This window comes from Peromyscus maniculatus, chromosome 17, assembly GCF_049852395.1.
Source record: "Peromyscus maniculatus bairdii isolate BWxNUB_F1_BW_parent chromosome 17, HU_Pman_BW_mat_3.1, whole genome shotgun sequence".
Lineage (NCBI taxonomy): Eukaryota > Metazoa > Chordata > Mammalia > Rodentia > Cricetidae > Peromyscus > Peromyscus maniculatus.
The window spans coordinates 13,792,455-13,798,454 of NC_134868.1; the positions used below are offsets into that span (position 1 = coordinate 13,792,455).

The window sequence follows — 6,000 nt, forward strand, 5'->3', positions numbered from 1 at the left end:
AATTTGTATTTTCAAAACTCCCTGCTCAAAGGTGCATGGTGTAGAGACAGCGGAATAATGGCTGCCGCTAAGAAGGCAATGAGCAGAGATAAAGTACAGATGGTCCTACTTCAACAATGAGGTTGTATATCCCTAAGCCACCATAAAATCAGAATAGACTAGGTTGGACCACCCTGGATCAAGGGTCATGCTTTGAATGTAAGAAACACACACACACACACACACACACACACACACACACACACACACAGAGAGAGAGAGAGAGAGAGAGAGAGAGAGAGAGAGAGAGAGAGAGAGAGAGAGATTTGTGTGTTTAAATACTTCATCCTCAGCTGGTGATGCTGGACAGTGGTGAGACCTTTAAGAAATCTATCTGGAGGAAATGGATCACTTGTGGCGAGGAAGGACAGGTATTGGGAGCTATGGCCAGGCCCTACTTCTGAGCCAAGCTACTCTGTTTCCTACTTGGCTGAGATATGAGCATGTAGCCTCATGATTCTGTTGCCCATGCCTTCAGGACTATACCTTCTCTAACCGTGAGCCAAAAGGAAGGTTGTTTTTGTCAGATGTTTGGTTTCAAGCCATGGGAAGTGTAATTAACACTGGAGCCATCTCGAAGCTATAATTAACATGGAACTTGGTCTATCTGCTTCCATTCCTATAGCCTACTATAATGAATTGGGAATAAAAATTCTCTTAAAACTACTGATTACACAAATACATAGGAATGATATTATTTTCAGAGATCTTGACCGGCCACCGACAACCTCTGGTTAGATTGCCTTCATCAAACTGACCTGTGAAGTTTGGGTTAGCTAGTGTGGTGGTTTTACCCATGGGCTCAGGTGTGCGGACTCTTGGTTTCAAGCCGGATGGGCTGTTTTTTTTTTTTGGGGGGGGGGGGAAGGTAGAGCCTTGCTGGGGGATGTATACCAGTGGGAAACTCTTTGAGAATCTGTAGTCCTGCCCCGTTTACAGTTAGTTCACTCTTGGTTTCCGGTGTATGGATAAAGATGTAGCGAGTGAGCTTCTTGCTCTAGCCACCTGCTGCCATCCAGACTCTGTCATTATGGATTCTCACTCTGGAACCATAAGCCAAAATAAACTCCTTCTTCCGTAAGTCACGTTTGGTCGTGGTGTTTCCTCACAGCAAGGAAAGTTAACTAATACAGCCACATCTGGCCTTTTTTTTTTTTTTTTAAGGAAAATAAACCTGGCAGAAACACTTCTGTTTTAGTTTTATTTCTGCTGCTGTGACAGCTAGCTAGACAAAGAAAGGGTTTATTTATGCTTACAATCTCCAGTCACAATCTGTCATTTCAGGGAAGTCAAGGCAGAGAGACTCCAGCAGCTCATCACATCACACCCAGAGTCAGAGCAAAGGGAGATTTAACACTTGCTCTCAGCTAGCTTTCTCCTTTCTTATACTGTTCAGACCCCCCCCACACACACACGCGCGCCTAGGGAATGGTGCCACCCACACTAGGCTGTGTCTTCCTACTAACAATCTAGACAATTCTTCACAGACATGCTCAGAGACTAACACGATCTAGATGGTTCCTCATGAAGACTCTCTTCCCAGGTTACTCCAGATGTTATCAAGCTGGCAGTTAAGACCGGCCAACAAACTGTCCATTTCATATTGTTATTTTAAAACCCCAAGCTCATTTCCCACTGTTTACCTATAGTGGGATATAATCCAAGCTTCTTTGTGTCTAGTGGATTTCATCCCTGTAAAGGGAATACTTGATGGCCCTTACCCTGTCTCTGCCTGCGTCTCATCGCACCAAATTTTCCTCTGTGTATGGAGGCATGAGCTTTCTGTGGCTTCCACACCAGATGACCACGGTTTCAGAGACTTTACACAACACTCCTTATCTTGTTGTTCTGTGGCGTGGAGACTCACCTCACATTCTAGTCTCCTTTCTGTTGTAAAACGTTCTGACCAAAAGCAACATGGGGAGGAAAGGGTTTGTTTGGCTCTGACTTCCAGGTCACAGTCTGTCATCAAACAGGGCAGGAACTCAATCGGAAGCTTGAAGCAGAAACCATGGGGGACCATGCTTGCTGGCTTACACTCTGACTCATGCTCAACTAGCTTTTCATAGGGCTCAGGCCCTCCTGGCTGAGGAATAGCGCCTCCCACCCCACTGTGGACTGAGCCTTCTTATCAATTAGTCATCAAGAAAATGTCCAAATTAACCAGAGCAAAGTTTATCCTTTCTGTACATTTAGAACTGGCATTTGGAACAGAAGCTGTGAGGCTCCCCATTATATTTTATACTTCGAGTATAGAATATAGTTAGTACTTATGGTTAATTTGGGTGTTTGATTTTTTTTATTTGCAAGGTTTTCTTAATAACAGAATTTATAAAATTAAAAAAAAAAGACAATGCCCCATAGATATGCCCACATGCCAATCTCATGGGCAATGCTTTACACTGCTCTTCCCTCTTGGGTTGTGTAAGCTGACAATAAAAACTAACTGGCACCCGTGTATCTTAATGGGCTGGATTCAAGGCTTGGGTAGAGGAAGAATCTGTACCCTTGCTTTTGCAGCTGCCCACATTGTCTATCATCTCCAAAGCCAGCAGCAGCCAGTGGAAGCTTTCTTAAGACACCACTACACTCTTCCTTAGCCTCAAAGAGCCTCGTGATGACACAGAGCCCATGTGGACAATACAGAATTATCGTCCCATCTCAAGGCTCTTTCTTCATCACATCCGGAAAGTCACATCGCCATCATGCATGGGAGGCATTTTTTCTGCCCATCCTAATAGGTTCCTTTTGTAGAGAGGACCCACTTCTCTGATTTAAAGGCTCTGAGCCCATTCTCTGTATTCCTGAGAGTCGATGCAAAATCACCATTTCCTCCTCCAGACCCAAGGAGGTCAGTTTTCTCTCCTTCCTCAGGCCCACACACATACATGGACTGCAACACTTGTTTTGTGCTCTAATTGATTCGACTTCAGGCACATCGCTCCAGCTAGACGGTGAGTCACGATGTCTTACTCATCCTTGCAGCTTCAGAAGCCTAACCATAAAAGTTGGTGGGGAAGAAAATTTAATGTGATGTTTTAAGGCATGAAGAGACCTCAGGTGGGGAGGCAGAGGCAAGACCAATAAATCTACAGAGCCTCTGTTTGGAGCATAACTGTTAAATGACTCTGACAGCCTTAATTAGTTATGATCACATAACCAATTAACCCCTATTCTTTTAACTATTCCAGGGAGGTATCATAGCAGATTTAAAACCAACCATTTGCACCTTAATGCTGATGCTGATTTTAACTATAAATGTGATCAGCCATGGAAACTGCCAAGATTGCAAGTGCTCCCCTGGGCTCGGCTAGAAAAGACAACTTGTAGCCCAAGTGCTAGGATAGATTCTAAGTTAGGAAGTGCTACTATGTATGTGTTTCCTGAGTTCCGACAAACACACTTGCCTAACAACACTAACTGGATTGGTTAGAGATTGAAAGCAGGTGGTCACAGCAGTGATCACTTGGCATTTAAGTGTTTGGAAGTTCTTGAAAAAAATTATTGAAAATACAAATTAAGCAATAGCTGTATTGCTTAAACAGCCCTAGACATTTTAATTGTAAGCCAAGGTGTGTGTGGGGGGGCGGTGAATAAATTAAGGTCCCATGAATGTGGGGAGATCTATTTTTAAAGTAAATGGTCTATTACGTGTATATATAGTGTCACTAGCAAAATAATTGGGTGTAGAAATACAAACAGAGAAACACTCCTAAAACCTAAGTGCTCTGAAGTCAGGCTTGGAGGACCCAGAGGCCAAGCAGGAAGGAGAGATTGACATCTGTTCTGTCACTTGAATACAAGAGTCCCCTTTCTTGTTTTTCTTCGTTAGTAATAATAAAACACTCTCCAGCCTAACTCCTTTGCTTTTGTTAATGTAAGGTTGTGAGAAGTAGAGTTTGTGACTTTCAGGGCACTGGGTAAACCAGCCTTTGGTTAGATTTCATTGTGTTTCCTTCCTAGCACTGAGAACACTCGGTAATTGTAGAAGCAGATGGAGACCCATTAATCTATATGAAACTCCGGGGTCATATAAGGTAAGCAGAGGCTCAGCCTCCAGTTACGGGCCAGGAAAGCATGGCGAAGGAGAGATTCTACCTATTTCTGTCTAAACAGCACAAGGTGTATGTAGCTCTGTAGATATTAAACGTGGTGCATTGTACCGAACCAGGAAGTGTAGCCACTCATGTGCTGGGTTCCTCAAACTTGTAAATATTTTAATGGATGTATATGGGTCGCTGTAGGGGGAAACAGGAAAGTTGCAGGGGGCATACAAATTGCATTTTGTGTATTAGCCCAATGTCTGCAAAGTACCTTGCTCTGATTGGGTCTCTCCTGAAAATAACTCTTTTTCTGTCTTGCATATTTCATCCTGAACATTTTACTATGTCGAGTATAGTAGCAAAAAAAAAAAAAAAAGTGTTTCATCTAGGGGAAAAAAAAAGTGAGAAAACTTAAAAACCCACTGCGTTTCTCCAGTGCTGTTTCCAAGTTTTTAATATAAAGCCAAAGGAAAATAAAGATTGCTGCAGTAACCAAACTTCGAACAAGTGTCGTTCAAAACAATCACAACCGAACCATAATGTTTTCTACAGTATTAGCAGCTAAAAGCACCTGCGAACATTTTCTTTTCTTTCTTTCTTTCTTTCTTTTTTTTTTTTTTTGCTTTATAAACCTTGGGCTTTGCAATCTCAGGCCATTTTAGAGAGGAAGACCAGCAAGGCTCAGGTTTTAAATGAATTGGCTCTACATTTGCTCTTTTAGCCGAAGAAGCACGTTTCCCCATTCCAGGCCACGAGGCAATTCCGTGTCAACTTGCTATGGTGTCAACTGCGACAAACTCCGGGAGCTCCAGTGACGAGGAGGCGGCTCTAAGCACCCGCTGCTTCCCATACTCCCGCAGCATCAGGACGCGGCGCCCTCGGGGCTCCCCACGCCGCCTTCCGGGCAAAGGCCAGTACACCCCCTTCTCTGTCTGGGGAAACTGAGGCACCATGACGCGAACGATCCACAGCCCGGCGTGGGGCCCGGTCTCTGCCTGGCGTCCTCCTCCTGGGAGGAGATCCTAGAGGCTCTGGGTCAGTGCGCTGCAGACAGCTCGCTCCTGGCCCTCAGAAGGTTGTGGCACGAGCCTGGAACTCGGCTGTCCCCAACCCAGCAGTCCCCGCCCTGCACGTTTTTCCAGCATCCCACCACCAGCCACGAGCAAGGACCGAAGGGCACCTCCAGGCGCCTAGCCTCCGCCAGCCCAGGCGTCCGAAAGTTGCGCAGCTCGGGTGGTCGCTGACCACAAACCCGGCGCCGGGCTCGCTCCCACCGTGCCCCACCGCCCAGGCTCGCCCGCCCGGGTGCCCTCACTGACCTGACACCGCTGCGCCACTCCGGTGGTCGCCGTGCGCCGCTCGCCATGGCCACCGGGATAGGTCTGCAGAGCCCAGCGCGTACCGACCTCCTCCGCCCGCGCTTCTTCTGGATGCGGGCTGCCAGCCCTGCCTCCGGGAGCCGGAGCTTTCCACCTACGGGCGCCGGAGCCGGCAAGAGCCGAGCATGCCCAGTGCGGCTCCCGGCGGTGCCGAGGCCCGGTGCGCGCTGCAGAACCGGGTTTTCGGGGCAGCTGAGGGCGGAGGCGGGCCGCTGCGGGTGGCGGGCTCCACCCACCCGGGGCGGGCCACGCTCGGCGAGCTCCGCCCCTGGGCGGGGCCGGGCGGCCACCGGGCGGTGCTCCTGCGCGCCGAGGTGACTTACCCCAGCTCTTGCACCAGACGAGGTGGTGCTGGGGCGGCGTGACTGGTTAATTGTCGGGGGGGCAGGGCGCTGCAGGCGCTGTCACGGCAACTTTGGCGTCGCGGTGGCGTCCAAGGACACGCAGGAACAGGCGTCTTCGAGCGCCATCCTGGAGGCCACGGACCACCAGCCCACCCATCAATTAACCTACCCAGTCTCTAAGGTTATCACACACAA

At 48.0% G+C, this 6,000-nt stretch overlaps 1 protein-coding gene across 2 annotated transcripts in view; it reads right to left on the bottom strand.

Moving 5' to 3' along the window:
* Mfap3l (microfibril associated protein 3 like) overlaps window positions 1-5,645 on the bottom strand; it is a 43,316-nt gene extending 37,671 nt beyond the window's left edge. The window contains exon 1 of one of the 2 annotated variants that reach the window (XM_006970936.4): window positions 5,402-5,645. The gene's annotated coding sequence lies outside the window, so the exon portion shown is untranslated. The remainder of the gene's footprint in view (window positions 1-5,401) is intronic. The other variant, XM_015998605.3, reaches the window with a different exon arrangement.
* Between the last annotated feature and the right edge of the window lie 355 nt (window positions 5,646-6,000).